The following is a 19,517-nucleotide window of genomic DNA, read 5'->3' as shown; positions in this document are numbered from 1 at the left end:
CATAGAGCAGCGAGCGCCGTGTATAAGCGCCCAAATAAGCAACCAGAGGAGTTCGATACGGCGGCCTCGCCAGCGCTTATAAATAGGTCGGATGCGCCTTCCGTGGGCGAGGTGAGACTAAACATTAGGCCACACACAACGCACCGGGAACCAGCCGTGCTCACAGGCCGACTTGGGCCCAATGCGTCTTCACTAACCGAACACAGGCCCAACAAGGCCCACTAAGAAAAAACAATAAGTTCAAAAATAAAACATCAAAAATGAAAAAAAAATGAATAACAAACAATAAAAAATGTGTGTGGGCACTGCGAGAAACTACAGATTGCTATTAATAAATAAAACGCAGGAAGCCCGAAGTCAACGTACAAATGCAGTCTGCGACGTACAACAATGCAGTTCTCCACGTGGAAGCACGAAGTATTCTTTTTTCTGAAATGCAGTTCTCTTTACACTGTAATGCAGTACGGGTAAAATGAAGAATGCATCCCTGTTACTTAAGCAAAGCAGTCCGACACCCCTACCCACACTACCCTCCATCCATACAAAAGCTGCATTACCATCAAAAAAAGAGAGAAAAAGAAAGAACTCAATCAAAAAACTAAATGTGCATACATCTGTGTGAATCCTAATCCTATATAATTTAGTTTACGAACAATAAACTTCACTTCAATGCAGTACACTATGTGGACATACGCAGTTCTGTTCTGATAGCAAAGAAGTGCACTTACTTGGAAAATTCACCGAAAACACAATCATCACATTTTCTGACAGTTGCGTCAATACCTTGAACTACTCACGAAAAAAGAGGTGACGACGTTCTAGATTTCCAATGCACTAACAGAGCCTCCTCATAGCAGAACCTCTCTGCAGTTGCCACGTAACTAAAAACAGAGCCCCACCACGCTACCACCCCGCTCCACCTCTCCCATGTCCTGTCAAGGAGAGCAGAGGATAAAACACAACTGCTTCGTCCCCCCAAAAACCCCATTGCATCTTCTTCTCCACACTTCCTTTCACTAACCTCTCTCTCTCCAGAACAAACACGAGAGAGTAGAGGAGAGTTATGGCGGATGCACCTCTGTACAAGCAGCGCTGCACGTACACTAGGGAGCTCCACGACGTGGACCTCCACGGCAACCACAAGCTCCATGTCGTTTGCACAAGCAAGGGTGAAGACATGGACAAGATGTTGTCCACGCTCAGGAGGAAGCTCGGCGGAATGCCCGTCAAACTAGTCGGCATTTATGTTGAGTACACGCACTACATGAAGCCACAACGAGCAGCAGTGCTCCAGCTATGCGTAGAAAAAGAATGCCTTGTATACCACATCTCTACAGCTAAAGACAGGTCAGAATAACTATCAATCTGTTATATTCCTTGTCAATATTGATTTTAAATTTCCTTCACTGCAATTGCCAATATTTAAACTTTGGTTCTCATTTTTTAAAAGCATGGCATATGAATTCATTGACATTTTTCATCTGGCTCCATGTATGTCACTCATGTGTTCAATTCTTGAATTATATGATCTAGCAATACACACAGTTTTATTTTGTTTTACCAAATACAAACTATTTGACTGAACAATACAAAACTGCAACATTACTATACGGAACATGTATGAAATTTAGTTCAAGAATACAAGCATGCACAAAACATGCATTGTTTATGCAATATATTATCAGATTTACTACTTATGCTAAACAAAGTATTAGCAACTACTCACTACAACAGATTCAGATATTTGTATTGTAGTTCAGTTTCAAAATAAACAAAAAAACATTGGTAGTTTTAAGAAAATAAACTATATTCACTCTATACAAACATCTTGCAGGCCAATGTAACTAGACAAATTCCTCATGAATGGTGAGTACACCTTCGTCGGATTCGCCATTGAAGGAGACAAAAGCAAGCTGAAGCTATCTGGTTTGGAGATCAACTCCGACAACTACATTGATATTCAGGTGGAATGGAGAGATCCATACAATAAAAAGAAGTTTGACTCTTTGGCTGATGTTGCCGGCAGGATGATAGACATTCACTACCATGACATGAAGAAAAAAATTAACCGCAAGGAGGACCATACTCTGTGGGGATTTTGCCCGCTGCCAAAAAAGCTTATCAAGTATGTAGCAATAGATGCATTCGCAACATATGAGTCATGGAGAATCATCTACGATGTCATAATGGGACTGGACAGGGCAAAGAGAGAGAAAGAAGCAAAGAAGAAGAAGAACAAGGCTGTAATCCAATACAGCAACTAGAAATAATCAGGGCTATGTTTAGTTTCACTTTACTTTAGCTGTTGTGTTCTTCTTTATTTCATGTATGCAAGCTTTTGATTATGTCTGTTGCTTCATATCGAACATTTCTTTTGTAAAAACAATGTTGTTTTAGAATTATCATCAAATTTTCTTTTTCTTGTTTTCTTATGTATCGTCAGTTTGCTTGTGATCAATTGCTTTCGTTGAAATTAGTTTGTGTTAGAACAAGTATCCAGAAAACTTTGAAAAATTTAGTCTGTGATACCAAAACATACTATTCACATATAAAACATATTCAAAAACAATGTTAAACAAAAAAATTAAGTAATCTGACTACAACTCATACCTAAAAAAGAAAGATTAATGCAGTTCACAATTGTAAAAATAAGCATTACGCATTTGTACACATGTAGTCCACAAATAGTAATTATAGAAAAAGAACATTAATATTAATATTTATAAAAAAATATAATCCGCGGACCATTATAAACAAGCGTGAACACAGTTCACATAACAAATATAAGGCAGTTCACAAAGTGTATACATGAAATGTTGTACATGCATAAATGCAGAACGAGAGGGGCTGCAGCAACTTTGGTGTAGTGCACAACACACAGACTTGGTACGCGCAGTGCAGTACTCAATGTTGGTGCAAGCAGTACAAATGACACCATTTGTACTACCATGAAATATATATACTCCAAAAAATGCTTCAGATAAGGAAAAAAATTGACCACCCAGCTGCAACCAGGCCCCAGCCTGTCCCGTAATAGGTCTGCGCCTACAGTAGGCGATTCGTTCTGAGCCACAATGCATGGGGCCGGGCACAAGTGGGCCCACAGGTTAGAGAGCATAGAGCAGCGCCCGCCATGTATAAGCGCACAAATAAGTAACTAGATGAGTTTGATACGGCGGACTCGCGATCGCTTATAAACAGGTCAGATGCACTTTCTGCGGGCCAGGTGGGACTAAACATTAGGCCGCACACAACGCACCGGGAACCAGCCGTGGTCACATGCTGACTTGGGCCCCATGCGTCTTACACCCCATCGAACCCAACAAATTCTCACAGCCCAAAAACAAACAAAGCCCAATGACGCACAACTAGCAAGTAATTCCAGTACCCCCTCACCTAAAAAAATGTAGTTCGCTGTGCAGTCCGGTATGGGACGGAAGATGTGGTGTCAATAAAGCATTGCACGTCGCTTAGACAAATATTTTTTCCAGTCATTCAAGAACACTACCACGGCGAATCTTTTCACTTGGCTACAACGGCACAAACCCACGTCACACACTGGCTTCGTTGACATGCGCACGAGGTGTGACGGACTCGCCTACACATGCGGCGCCACGTCACGCCGCGTCGCCGCCTGCTCTGGCTCGTTCCATGCTCGGCCTCGCAGGGGGGTGGGGAGGGGGTCACGACCCCCCTCCCGCCCCCCTGCCTGGCCTCATGCTAACACACGCAATGCGCTTGTTGACAGGTGCTGTGCGGACATTCTATTTTTCCAAGAATAGGACGCACATAACCCCAGAGCTAGACCCCTAAGATAGACAGGGAGGTGACGGGGTGTGACGGACTCGCCTACGCATGCGGCGCCACGCACGCACGTCGCCGCCTGCTCCGGCTCGTTCTAGGCTCAGCCTCGCAGGGGGTGGGGAGGGGGTGATGACCCCGCTCCCACCGCCCTACTCGACCTCGCGCTAATGCAAACAGTGCACTTGGTTGACAGGCGCAGTGCGGACATTCTGTTTATCCAACAATAGGACGCACGCAACCCCAGAGCCACACCCCTAAGATAGACAGGGAGGCGACAGGGTGTGACGGACTCGCCTACGCATGTGGCGCCGCGGCACGCCGTGTCGCCGCCTGCTTCGGCTCGTTCTAGGCTCGGCCTAGCAGGGGGGTGGGGAGGGGGGTTACGACCCCCCTCCCATGCCCCTTCTCGGCCTCGCGCTAACGCACGCAGTGCGCTTGGTTAACACGCGCAGTATAGACAATCTATTTTTCCAACAATAGGACGCACGCAACCCAGAGCCACACCCGTAAGATAGACAGGGAGGTGACGGGATGTGACAGACTCGCCTACGCATGTGGCGCTGCGGCACGCCATGTCGCCGCTTGCTCCTTCTCGTTATAGGCTCGGCCTGGCAGGGCGTGGGGAGGGGGGTCACGACCCCCCCTCCCACCCCCTGCTCGACCTCGCACTAACGTACGCAGTGCGCTTGGCTGATACGCGCAGTGCGGACATTCTGTTTTTCCAACAATAGGAGGCACGCAACTGAGAGCCACACCCCTAAGATAGATAGGGAGGCGATGGGATGTGATGGACTCGCCTACGCATGGGGTGCCGCGGCACGCCGCGTCGCCGCCTGCTCCGGCTCGTTCCAGGCTCGGCCTCACAGGGGGTGGGGAGGGGGTCACAACCCCCCTCCCACCCCCTGCTCGGCCTCGCGCTAACGCACACAGTGCGCTTGGTTGACAGGAGCAGTGCGGATATTCTGTTTTTCCAACAATAGGACGCATGCAACCCCAGAGCCACACCCCTAAGATAGACAGGCAGGCGACGGGGTGTGACGGACTCGCCTACGCATGCGGCGCTGTGGTACGCCGTGTCGCCGCCTGCTCCGGATCGTTCCAGGCTCGGCCTCGCAGGCGGGTGGGGAGGGGGTCACGACCCCCCTCCCACCCCCCTGCTCGGCCTCACGCTAACGAACACAATGCGTTAAGTACACGGAATATAGGAGCAATACAAATCTATAGACAACTAAAAAAATGGGGGCCCCCAACCCACTACCTTATCGTACAATCAATAAAAAACAACTGCAGGACCCATCTTTAGGCAAAAGCAGTGCATTTGGTTAGGCAAAAAGTAGTGCAGTATCATAAAGCAATGTAGTTTCGGGATACACACATGAATACAGGGTCTGCGGCAAGTGTAGCAAAAAAAGGTACATCACAAACTTGTAGACAAATGCAGTGCTTTTTGTTGGACGAAGAAGTTCTGCATCACATGCGATGCAGTTTATGGGACACATACGATACATATAAGCATGACAAATGCTTGTTCACACAGAACGTGGTCGTCAACAAAATAAAAATATACACATATATATACTGTATGAGTTATTTATATAAAATATACATACACATACAAATTCGTCCATATACACTGCTGCAAAAAGCACACGAAAACACAACAACTTAAAAAAAGTCTTTTTCATACATTATCTACCTTAGACAGCACACAACACACAACGTGAACCCTAGTTCTTCTCCATACATAGGCTTTTACCTAGTAGAAACAATGCCAAAATAAATGTTACTGCGTCTGCGATTGCGACAGGGAAGTAAGCCCGAGGTCCGCAATTAGATCTCGTAGCTCTAGCGGCATGTCTTCATAACACAACATGTTCGAAGGATTGAACAGCAACTGGAACATGTACTCCGCCTTCCAATCTTCAACAACAGGCTAGAAAAGAAAATTAAAAAAATGCAGACCAGTGATTAAAAAAGGTTGTCATAAAGAACAAAAAGTGAAAAAGTAAGAAAAAGTAACAAGAAAAAGAAGAAAATAGAGAAGGTGTTACGTCGGATTTGATAATTCTCTCAACTAGACGTTGGCCGTCATACAACTGCGTCAACCTCAGAACATAGATTCTGCACTCGTTTGCTCCCTGCGCTGGCACGACTGGGTAAGAGGGCTTCTCTGCCAATTTAACCCAGTCAGGGTGGTTCTTCGATTTATACATTTTTTCACCAAAAATCACCTTCACCAGCTGAGTCATCCTCCTCATCTGGCAAAGAAAAGGAAGCACAAGGTAAAAATAACAAACATCATAGATCAAGTTACTATTCAGACGAACCAAAAAATACAAAAGTTGTTCTCAACGTCTAGACAGTCCCTCTTTTAAATGCACGCGAGGTCATTTCCTTTTACCCTTTTTACACAGATTATGGGGGGTGTGAGAAAATGTAGTTCCATCGCGCATACATTGCAGTGCACTACATAAACAAGTGTGGTTCTATGTGTACTAACATTGCATGTGCAGTTTATAAAAAATGCAGTAGGAGAAACACAAAAAAGCTTTGCACTTGGCAAGAAAAAAATGACATGCCACTTCAGTGTAATCTGAGTGGTAGTCAGTCCTGCGACACTTTGTCGTGACATCAGGATGGCCAGTGCACTTCCTAGTGTCATGGATATCAAATATCTGGCGATGTTGATTCATCGTGTATAAGGAATAATGACCATCCTTGCAACATGGCATCATGATCTGTTCACATAAAAAACAAAAATGAAAATGAAAAGTTCTTTCGACACATAGCACAAGGACCACTGTTCCAAAAATAACTATAAAAAGAAATGCAACAAACCAGAAAAATAAATGATGAAAAACAATGAACTTACCAGTTTTGCATCCAACAGGTTTACGTCATCGCTCATAAAAACCTTGAACTGCTTAACTGCATCTTCTAAAACAAACGGGCTATGCACAACTGGCAACACAGGGTTTAAATCATCATCTCTCATCACAAAGGTTTCCATTTGAAGAACGTACTGCATAGAGAAAAGAACAAAAAGGACATGAAAAAAAGAATAAACAATGCATGCAGGCATGGACATGAAAAAACCAGTACAATAGGAAAAAATGACAGTACACATTTACCATGATAAATAAAGGTGAAAGTAGCACACGTTCACCGGAATGATAAACTAAACTCAATTCATGGTCTTGCTTCTAGTACTTGATGACAAAATCCATGAGATACGAATCCATTAAAGCTCCTTTGCCAAATGTATTATAGATATAGTCAACAGTGTAAGTATCGACATCACCAAAAGGACTATTCACCATAAAGAACGTGTTCCTGCAGTAAACATACACAGATGGGATCAATAAAATTAAAATTAAAAACAAAACACACAAAAAGGATGAAGGGCACACACATAAAACTTACTCGTGGTATTTGGCTGAGAACAAGATCCTTTATTTTCCTTGCCTCATCAATATATTTGAACCTCGGAGGCTTCGGTTTCTCTATAGAGCATCTCAACTTAAAAGCCTTCTCACCTGCCCTCTTGTTCGAAAATACTTCAACCTCATCGATAGGAGGACGATTAATTGTTGCACTCCTAGTCCTAGTGACGCGTGGACACAGCGTCACAAAATCATCATCATCAACATCAAATACATCATGTGGAGAGCTAGGTCGAGAGACACTTCCACCATCAGGTCTAGACGCCACATCTGTGTTCAAACCATCTCCAGCCAAAGAACTAGAATTATCTGGAGAGATTTCAATGACACAATCCTCCATAACTACCTCATGAAGCCCCCCATCAAAACCTAAAAACGTGTAGAAAAAACATGGAAACACTCAGCACAAAATACAACACCAAAAAACATGTAATACATCTCATTAATATAAAAAATGCAGTTCACTAAAGAACAAAATGCATCCCACTAGTTTACATCAATGCAGTTCACTTGTCTACAGCAACGCAGTCCACTTGTCTACAACAATGCAACCCACTTGTCTACAACAATGCAGCCCACTTGTATACAACAATGTAGCCCACTTATAAAGAACAATGCAGCTCACTTTCCCAAAAAATAAAATGCATCTCACTAACACAACAAATAAATATACACATCCATTCTAAATCGTGAACTTAACTAAACAAACTAGTAAAAAAAAGCCCGTAAGAAGCGGAAGCAAGCAGTAGACAAAATAATAATAAAAGGGAGGATAAAGAAGTTCACTAAAACAACCTTTATCTGCAAAAAATAAAAGTGATGTTAAATCAAGGCAACACTTTCTCGATGTGAGCCAACTATAGAGCATGGCCTTTCTGATGTAGCCAATGTACTGCACCCCAAACTGAGCAACTCGAACACCATCGCAAGTCTACAAGAATTGAAACATATAGAATCCACAATCATGACTGCAATAAAAAGAATAAAAAACATCAGTTTCACAAAATGAAATTAAAAAACTTGAGCAGTATGGTGGAGATGGGCCGTAAAGAACACACCCATTTGGTTGCATTTGGACAATGACATGTTTCAACACAAATCCATCAAGTGTAGGAGGATATAGCGGCTCATCAGAACTTGACCTTCCTTCTTTCCATCCACGGCTGATATTTTTAACCATCCTCCTAAAAACCCTGAGCGCAACAGGGCTGCCAGGTTTATTGAGCGACTCAAGAAATTCAAACCGCCTTTCTTTCACATTTAATGCAACTACACAATAATGACCAACGCCATCCCTCATCTCTGGCGGATCAAAAGTTGCAAAACGTTGGAAAAACTAAATAAAATTATTATAAGAAGAAGAAATAGAACACTATAAAAACAAACACACAAAATATAGTTTTCGACACATAAAACGTTACTCACCATATCCTTTTTACCAACACGCTCCTCGGCTTTTGAAGAGAACATCATTTTAACACTCCTGCCTACAGTACCACCATTCCAAATATTTGTGTGCCAAAACAAAACCAAAAATCAAGTAGTGCTCAAGCAAGCAGGTCGTCGCACGAAATCAGAAAATAAAATCAAAAAATAAAACAAAAATTTCTGCATTCTTACACAAATTTGTATGGGGCAACCATTGTCGGAGATCCCTTAAACTTATGTATCAGCAAAGAAACCCCAAGATCTACAAGGCTTGTAGTGAGCATCCCTTTATCCCAAAAGGATTGACCAACTTCGCCAATGGTAATATCAGCCATCTCAGTTTTAAAAGCAATCATGTCCCTGAATTTTTCATGAAAAACTGAAACATAAGATACTAAAAAAATGAACAACAAAGAAAAAGGGGTAAATACCAAAATTAGAAAATACATATGAACAAAACAATTTCTAAAAAACCATACTTCTTCTTCTTGTCCTTCCGAACCCTCGTAATAGCAGCGTACAACTCATTGTATCTTTTCAGAAGAGTTGGACCAATGCTCGACGGTGTCACGACAGGAAGTTCGTCATCTGTAATAAAAAGATGAAGTTCACATATCCAAAAAATGAAGTTCAAATATTAAGATAAGGAAATTCTGCAAGCTATGTCGAAAATCATAAACAAAAGATCAAGTTTCACTTATCATTAAACATCTAATACAGATAACATAGTAATTAAACAAAATGAATGAGAAATACTTTAACTGCACTGTTCGAAACAAAACTCTTGCCTTCAGTGTCAGAGTCTTCATGATGTTGTTCTTCAGAGCTGACCAAATCATTTTCTTGGCTAGGTTGCGACGAATCCACCACAACCTGACTGGACTACCCTTCTGCAGCAACATCAACATTCTCTGGATTTACAACAGTCTGGTCAACCGCAACGTCCTTAGATACTTCAGCTACATGAGGCTCCACTCTCGATACTTCAGGAACATCGTTGGCCGCCAGACAAACAGGGGAAGCAACAACACTAACAGCAGGGACGACATTCTCCAGCAGGTTTTCAATGCCAAAATCAGAATCTTCATGCCGACTAGGTGATAGAGGCAAAGGTGTCCCGTCTTTCGATGAGATGGTGTCTATCGTTCTGGAGGAAGTCGACTTTGACAATCCGACTACGAACGTGCGAGGATGTCGCACCTTAGCAATCGCTAAACCAACTCCGAGAGGTTATTGACCACGCCGGAGCACGATCAACCTGACCACGAAGGTCTATTTCCTGCAGGAAAACAACGAAAAAGCAAGAAACTAAGATTGCAATCTGGATATTGCGAATATAAGAGGAAAGCTTTATTGATCAAAGGTGGGGTTTTGTGACGCCTTTGTCTGGTCATTGAACACAAACGAAGTACGCGAAGTTGCAGGTATGGCAAACTTTAATCTAAACAAAACCCAAAGTCTAAACGACGCCCTAAGGGCTGTATATATGGAGGAAGAGGGCGGAATTTCGTGGCCCTTGGAGGAGGGGTCCGAAACCAACCCTAACTCTTGTTTCCCCACACATACAGACTCTTAAAATAGTCTATACTTAAGTATTTCGAAAATACATGGGCCTGGCCCAATAATAAGGTGACGCAGCACCTAGAATAGCCTCTAGACGAAATTTATGAAGTGGCATCTTGTATATTTCGTGCAAGGCTTCATGTACTCCTTATGGTGGCTTTAAAGTCCTGAAATCATCACTTGTAACTCCGTTCTTGATCCCCTTGCGCATGCCATCATCTCCATGCTTGAACTTGCTCCAAGGTTCATCTTTCTTGTCCAAGCTAGGCCCTTCATTTGTAAGCAAAACAAATGTATCCAATTTAGGCAGCATCATATTCTCATAAATGTTAGAATCATTACCAAGAAACGGAAGTACCTGATAATTCAATTGGTGTGCGCGAGCTCTAGTAATTGGTCCAGTATGTATAGCAGCAGGGGCTGTGGGTGTAACAATGGTATTGATGTCCTCATCATCCTCCCCTTCTTGAAATGAAGTCGTCCTCGACGAAAGATCATCTTCCTCACCCAAATAAGGCTTCAAAACTGCAATGTTAAAAGTGGGACTAACCCGAAAATCTGTAGGCAGCTCAAGTTTATATGCATTATCATTTATTTTCTCTAACACCTTAAAAGGACCAGCAACACGTGGCATTAGCTTTGATTTGCGGAAATTAGGAAATCTATCCTTACGCAAATGTAACCAAACAAGATCTCCAGGTGCAAACACAACATGTTTTCTACCCTTATCTCCAGCAAGTTCATATTTAGCATTCATACGCTGAGTGTTTTCCTTATTTAACTCATGCATTTTTAAAATCAATTCAGCATGTTCTTTAGCATCAAAATTAACCTTCTCCGAAGATGGAAGAGGCAACAAATCAATAGGTGCACGAGGTAGGAAACCATACACAATTTCAAAAGGGCACATCTTAGTAGTAGAATGCAATGAACGATTATAAGCAAATTCAATATGAGGCAAGCATTCTTACCACATTTTCTTATTATTCTTCAAAACATCCCTAAGCATAGTAGACAATGTTCTATTGACTACTTCAGTTTGTCCATCAGTTTGGGGGTGACAAGTAGTACTGAAAAGCAGTTTAGTCCCCAACATAGCCCATAAACATCTCCAAAGGTGGCTAAGAAATTTAGTATCATGATCTGAAACAATAGTATTTGTCACACCATGCAAGCGAATAATTTCACGAAAGAACAAATCAGCAACATTAACAGCATCATCGCTTTTATAACATGGTATAAAGTGTGCCATTTTCGAGAACCTATCCACGACAACAAATATGCTATCCCTCCCCTTCTTTGTTCAAGGTAAACCTAAAACAAATTCCATAGTTATATCCTCCCAAGGAACACTAGGTACAAGCAAAGGCATATATAAACCATGAGGATTGAGTCGTGACTTGGCTTTTTGACATGTAGTGTAGCGAGCAACAAAACGCTCAACATCCCATCTCATCTTTGGCCAAAAGAAATGTGTAGCAAGTATATCCTCCGTCTTCTTGACGCCAAAGTGTCCCATTAATCCTCCTCCATGCGCCTCCTGCAACAACAAAAGACGGACGGAGCTAGGTCGAATGCATAGCTTGTTAGCATGAAACACAAATCCATTGTTAAGAATGAACTTGTTCCAAGTTCTCCCTTCCTTACAATTCTGCAATACATCTTTAAATTCAGCATCATGCACATATTGATCTTTGATGGTATCCAAACCAAATATTTTAAAGTCAAGTTGTGAAAGCATAGTATAACGACGAGACAATGCATCAGCAATAACATTTTCTTTACCCTTCTTGTATTTAATGACATAAGGGAAATTCTCAATGAATTCAACCCATTTAGCATGTCTACGGTTCAGATTTGCTTGACTTTTAATGTGTTCCAAAGATTCATGATCAGAATGTATAACAAATTCCTTGGGCCATAAATAATGTTGCCATGTTTCTAAGGTCCGAACAAGAGCATATAATTCTTTATCATAAGTAGAATAGATCAGACTAGGCCGACTCAATTTTTCAGAAAAGTATGCAATAGGTTTTCCATCTGGTAATAACACACCTCCTAATCCAATTCCACTAGCATCACATTCAAGCTCAAAAGTCTTATTAAAATCAGGAAGTTGGAGTAAAGGAGCATGCGTCAACTTATCTTTCAATACCGTGAAGGCTTCTTCCTGTGCGGCACCCCAAACAAAAGGCACATCCTTCTTTGTAAGCTCGTTGAGGGGTGCGGAAATGGTGTTGAAATCTCTCACAAAACGCATATAGAAACCAGCGAGGCTAAGGAAACTCCTCACTTGTGTGACCGTTTTGGGCTGCGGCCAACTCTCAATAGCTTCAATCTTGGCTTTATCAACTTCAATTCCATGTGGAGTAACAACATAGCCAAGAAAAGATACTCGGTCGATGCAAAAGGTGCACTTTCCAAGGTTACCAAACAAACATGCATCACATAAAGCAATAAAAATAGCACGTAAATGTTCCAAATGTTCCCCCAAAGATTTTCTATAAATCAATATGTCATCAAAGTAAACTACCACAAATCGTCCAACGAAAGCACGTAAAACTTTGTTCATTAATCTCATGAAAGTACTAGGTGCATTAGTTAACCCAAAAGGCATGACTAACCACTCATATAATCCAAACTTAGTTTTAAATGTTGTTTTCCATTCATCTCCCAATTTCATACGAATTTGATGGTATCCACTATGCAAATCAACTTTGGAGAATATTGTAGAGCCACTCAATTCATCAAGCATATCATCTAGCCTAGGAATAGGATGACGATAATGAATAGTAATATTATTAATGCCTCTACAATCAACGCACATACGCGACGTACCATCCTTTTTTGGCACAAATGATAGGAACAGCACAAGGACTAAGGGATTCGTGTAAATAACCTTTGTCGAGCAGTTCTTGTACTTGACACATAATCTCCTTCATCTCCTCTGGATTGGTACGGTATGGTGCACCGTTGGGTAATGATGCACCGGGAATTAAGTCAATTTGATGCTCAATCCCTCGAATATGTGGTAATCCCGGTGGCACGACTTGTGGAAACACATCGGCGAACTCCTACAAAATGTTAGTGACAGGAGGAGGCAAAGAGGAAGGCACGTCCTCGAATGAAAGTAATGCCTCTTTGCACACAAAAGCATAGCAAACAGATTTGCTAAAATCTAGATCATCAATATCAGATTTGGTGGCAATTAAACATGCACTTTTCAATTTGATTTCAGAAGCAACACTAGATGGTTCATTATTAGGCTTCAATTGTTGGTCAAATTCTTTTGCCACAATCTGATTTTCACTCTTATTTTTCTCCTGTTTTGCTTTATTAGCTCTATTAGTATCATCTTTCAGAAAGGAATCAGGAGTCATAGGAAGCAAAGTAATATTTTTATCCTTATGAACAAGAGTATATTGATTGTGTCTACCATGGTGTACAAAATTTTTATCAAATTCCCATGGTCTACAAAGTAATAAGGAACATGCTTGCATGGATACTAAAATGAACACAAACATTACATGTTACCTTAACTTTTCTGCTGTTGTTGAACCATTGGATGTAGTAAGGATGTGGATGTGGTCTTGTGGTGAGAGATAGCTTCTTCACCATCTCCATGCTAGCCAAGTTATTGTAGCTCCCTCCATCTATGATGACACGAACAGAATGTTCCTTTACAACTCCCTTTGTATGGAACAAATTATGCCTCAGATTTTTCTCAGCTTGTGTAACCTGCACACTCAAAACATGTTGAGCAACTAAACATTCATACCTGTCAGCATCTTCAGTAGCCATGTATTACGTCTCATGATCAGAATCATCTCCGCCGTGTTCTTCATGTGTAATAAGAGCCAAAGTCTCCTCATCATAGTCACTAGCGGACTCATACCCACCATCCTCAGCAACAATCATCACACGCTAAGATCTACATTCTCTCGCAAAATGTCCTCTTCCCTTAAAATGACGACAAATAATATCACTTGTGTGCCCTGTTGATGCCATGGAAGAAGAAGAGCTCTGCGCAGGCCCAGCAGGTGTGGTCTTGGTAGATAGTGGTGGTTGTGCCTGCTTTCTTGTATCACGGCTGGAGGTGGCACCTGATGGAGGTGCTGGTGCAGTGGAAGTAGAGGATGCACGTGGTGTCCATGATGAAGATCGACCTGCAGAAAAGTTAGTTCGCGCCAATGCCTGTCGATCCTGCACTTCATGTTCAGCTTTACAAGCAAGATGGAACAAACGAGTGATATTAGTATACTCCTTATACTCTAGAATGGTCTGAATCTCTCTATTTAATGCACCCATAAACCATGCAAGCATAGCTTCATTCTCCTCGACAATACCACATCTAATCATGCCAGTTTGTAATTCCTAATACTATTCTTCTACAAAAAATTCCTTGTCTTAAATGCTACAATTTTTGAAGTAATTCACGTTGATAATATGGTGGAACCTAATGAGTACGCATAGCAGTTTTCAAAGCAGCCCAAGTAGCTGGAATGGGATATAATCTACAATGTTCAGACCACCAAACACATGCAAAACTAGTGAAAGCACAAACAGCAGCAGGAACACGTCTCTCCTCAGGATGTTGTAAACATGTAAAACGTTGTTCAGTTTCTAACTCCCAAGTAAGATATATATCAGGAACATATCTACCCTCAAATGGTGGAATATTCAATTTCAGTTTAGGAAGATGTTCATGATTTTGTACCTCAGGTGGTGGTGCAGCCCTACTGTTGCGATGATATGCATGAGGACGACCTGGTGGTGGTGGTGCTGGTGGTTGCACGTAGTTCTGATTTTGATCAACCTCATCCTCGTAATGGTCCTCCACCTCTGCAGTAGCAGCAGGAGCTACAGCAGCACCAACAGTAGGTACAGCAGCACCAAAAGTTTGACCAGGCTCAATGGGAACGCCTTGTGCTCGTCCCACTTGAGTTGGAAGATGATGTTGTTGTCGTTGTTGTTGTTGTTGTAGAGGTGCGACAGGTGCAGCGGGCAGTGGAAGACGCGCGAACAATTCATTAAACTTGTTATCGAGCGTTGTTTCGAACGCCTTCTCAAAGCCATCTATCTTCTCCATGGCCTCTTCAAATCTATTTAGCACATCTTCCACCTGTCCACTCATCATTTGCTGAAACTTATCATGTAACTCTTTGTTTGTCATATTCTCCCAGTCAGTCTCGTCGGCTTGCGATCCCGCCATGGTTAGCAGCAATAGAAACACACAAGAATATGATCCTACAGACTACTAGGAAGTGGTGGTGATGGTGTGGTGTACAGTCACAAATCCGTCAAGCGAATCTCAAATTCTTACCAGTTCTTACCAAGCAGCAGGTGGTGATTAGCAACCGTTGTAGTCAAAACTCTCAAAGCTTGCATAGAGCAATTACCAGCGAGAGTCAAACGCACGACGTAGATGTATGTGGATCTGGGAAGGCTTATAATATGGTAGCAAAAAGGGTCAGCAATAATCAATTCAGATATGTAAAGTTGAATAAACGCTCAACGACGGTACTGTGCTGGTCCTAGGCTAGACCGTACTAGAGACGCGAGCCTAGAACACTAACAAAATCACGGCGCTGCACGTAAACAAGGGAGGACCACACTCTAATTTTTTTTCTTTTTTCACTTTTTTCACTTTTTTTCTCTTTTTTTTGCTCCGCAACAATTTTTTTCGAAAAAGTCTACAAATGTCCTAAAAACTGGCTAGCCAGAATTTTCCAGACTTAGTTTTTTTAAACTGGAACTATTTTTCTTCTGTGGATGGCTCAGAAGTTTGGGAGTCCTACTCTATCACGACTTGGAGCATCCCATGATCTGGAAATCGAAAAAAAGCAACAATTACTGGACTCGGACTTGGACTGGTGGCAGAGATGAATCTGGTGGAATCTCGGACTGGTGGCGGAGATGAATCTGGTGGAACTCAGACTGGTGGCGGATTTATGTTGCAGGTGGACTCGGATTGGTGTGATGGCGACTGATATGTGGTGGTGGTATATGGCAGCGACGATGAAGTTGGTGCGGTGGTGGTATATGGCAGCAGCGGTGATGATGATGCGGTGGTGATATATGGTAGCAGCGACGTGACAACCTGTGAACAGAACTTGAAACTCTAAAGGACTAGACACTAAGACTAGTAACTTGACACGACGATGCAACCGCAAATTCAACAAAGAAAATAAAGAAAAGATTATGCAAAGGCTCGGATTGGTTCGGATAGGATGAACTAACCATAAATTTTTTTGGCTATTTCGTGGACTATAGGTATGAAGAACAGACTCGATCTAAACTACGAAAAGCTGTAAAATCTCACTGAGCAACTTGGAAATCTGATACCACTTGATAGAGGCAAAGGTGTTCCGTCTTTCGATGAGATGGTGGCTATCGTTCTGGAGGAAGTCGACTTTGACGATCGAACTACAAACGTGCGAGGATGTCGTGCCTTACCAATCGCTAAACCAACTCCGAGAGGTTATTGACCACGCCGGAGCACGATCAACCTGACCACGAAGGTCTATTTCCTGCAGGCAAATGAAGAACAAGCAAGAAACTAAGATTGCAATCTGGATATTGCGAATATAAGAGGCAATCTTTATTGATCAAAGGTGGGGTTCTGTGACGCCTTTGTCTGGTCGTTGAACACAAACAAAGTATGCGAAGTTGCAGCTATGGCGAACTTTAATCTAAACAAAACCCAAAGTCTAAATGACGCCCTAAGGGATGTATATATGGAGGAAGAGGGCGGAATTTCGTGGCCCTTGGAGGAGGGGTCTGAAACCAACCCTAACTCTTGTTTCCCCACACATACGGACTCTTAAAACAGCCTATACTTATGTATTTCGAAAATACATGGGTCTGGCCCTATAATAAGGTGACGCAACACCTAGAATAGCCTCTGGACAAAATTTATGAAGTGGCATCTTGTATATTTCGTCCAAGGCTTCATGCACTCCTTATGGTGGCTTCAAAGTCCTGAAATCATCACTTGTAACTCCGTTCTTGATCCCCTTGCGCATGCCATCATCTCCATGGTTGAACTTGCTCCAAGGTTCATCTTTCTTGTCCAAGCTAGGCCCTTCGTTTGTAAGCAAAACAAATGTATCCATTTTAGGCAGCATCATATTCTCATAAACATTAGAGTCGTTACCAAGAAACGAAAGTACCTGATAATTCAATTGGCATGCACGAGCTCTAGTAATTGGTCTAGTATGTATAGCAGCAGGGGTTGTGGGTGTAATAATGGTATTGATGTCCTCACCACTAGGGGAAACAGCATCATGGAATTCTTGAGCTACAGAGGGATATGCACAGTCGATGGCAACTGATGCAGAAGCATCAACACTGCCACCACCATCAACAGCACAACCGCCCTGATTCAGATAAACGTGAAATTCCATGTTTTCTTCTCAAGGTTGTGGAAAGTTTAAAAAACACACAATATCACAAGATGAGCGTGGGGATAATTAACACAACAACACAAAGGACACTTATGTCAAAGACTGCTGACAATATACACAGAACAACTGCAGTTCACAAGTGTCAAAACAACTACAACTGCAACCCACATAAACGTAAAAAAGAACCGCAGTTCACTTTGTCAAACGCTGCAGTTCAATTATGTTAAATACTGAAGCTTACGTATGTAAAACACTATGGACCACGCATGCGAAAAGAACTGCAGTTCACTTCTGTCAAATACTACAGCTCACACATGTAAAACTATTGTAGATAACATATGTAAATGAAAACGCATATGAGTGAACATAATAGCGTACATCAAGTTTATAACAACAACAAAAATTAGATTACAACCCACGAACAGAACAAGTAATACAACTATACCTTATCAGCTACAACATCCGGAGGAGACGATGCATCGGCCAAGACCTCATCCTTTCCAGAGCCATCGTAGGACTCTTTGTGCACATCACAAGCAGCAACACCAGTCTACAAGCATAGAACAAACAAAAAACTAAAATAATATGGTAACGACCAAAAAAGAAAAAACTTCAACTATGCACAAGCAGTACACACTTTACAACCGTGAAGTACACAAAAAATTCAATAAAATGGAAAGCAACAAATGCAAGTTCAAGAAGAGGGACGCATGGCAGAACAGACATGGCAGAAGTACTTGTACCTGACCAACTCCATCGTCCCTAGTTCCATGGACACCAGAACATTCCACTCCAGCCTATCACAAAAAACAAAAAAAGTGAGGAGCAGTACACATAATACACAAAAGAGGTTCAAAGCCACAAAAAAACCTAGAACATACATTATCAGCGCCAACGTCAGTGTCCTGACGGTTCATTTCATCCAAAATATGCCCAGCATCCTTCTCATACCGACCGCATTTTTGCTCCTGTGAATGTCTCAATTGAGCATACGAAGACTGAACATTCATCACTACAATCTTCAAGCTTTCAATCACGCCACAATCAAAATTGTGAGAAGCAACAATATCTTCATCTCGTGGGCATGGCCAACGGGGAAAAAACCAGCAACTGTCCTCAACCTGTCACCAGAGGTTGGCAAATCTTCAGTCAACTTCAAAACCTTCAGAAGAAGGTCATCAATATCCTCGTGTTTTTTGCCGCCAACAAATGTCTGTTTAGAAGAGCTTCTATTATCAAACATCTGTCGAGCCATGAAACCACGAGTACATGGCACCTCATCATCACAGGTAGGAAGCTGGCTACAGATAGGCTCATAAAACCTAGCATGAGTGCTAGGTCCCGCATTAGAGCTGCCGCATACAACTGCAACAGGACGGTTGTACACAATATCACCTGACGCCTTCCACTGCAAAAAAAGACAACATGCAAAGAGAAGTACACATGTGAGTACTAGAAAAGTTCAGATTTATAATGGCTTCACCTTTTAAAAAAACTGATATTAAAAACTCAGATGCACTAACTGGCAGCTTCCCAAATTTGTAAGTTTCCAAGTAAATCTTTCCCTTCACAAGCACATCCTCATTGTATAAGTTCATGAGGTCCTTGGTCGTCAGGTATGACGCACGTGGCATCAACATGTGCATGACTGAAAATTTGCGAAGCTTCAAGCAGTCAAGATACATAATCAGGGGGACAATGGCACAACCCTCTACACAATTCTGCTTGCTGCCTTCTGTTTACCACCTCATCACAGTTGCCTGCAACTCATCAACAACAAGCTGGCCAAAATCCATCTGAGCCATAGCCGCATAATCCATGTTCTCTACCATTGCAGCAACTCTACCCAAACAAACTGCGGGCCCGAGGACAG

This window comes from Triticum dicoccoides, chromosome 6A, assembly GCF_002162155.2.
Source record: "Triticum dicoccoides isolate Atlit2015 ecotype Zavitan chromosome 6A, WEW_v2.0, whole genome shotgun sequence".
Classification (NCBI taxonomy): Eukaryota; Viridiplantae; Streptophyta; class Magnoliopsida; order Poales; family Poaceae; genus Triticum; species Triticum dicoccoides.
Note: the sequence above shows the minus strand (reverse complement) of the source record.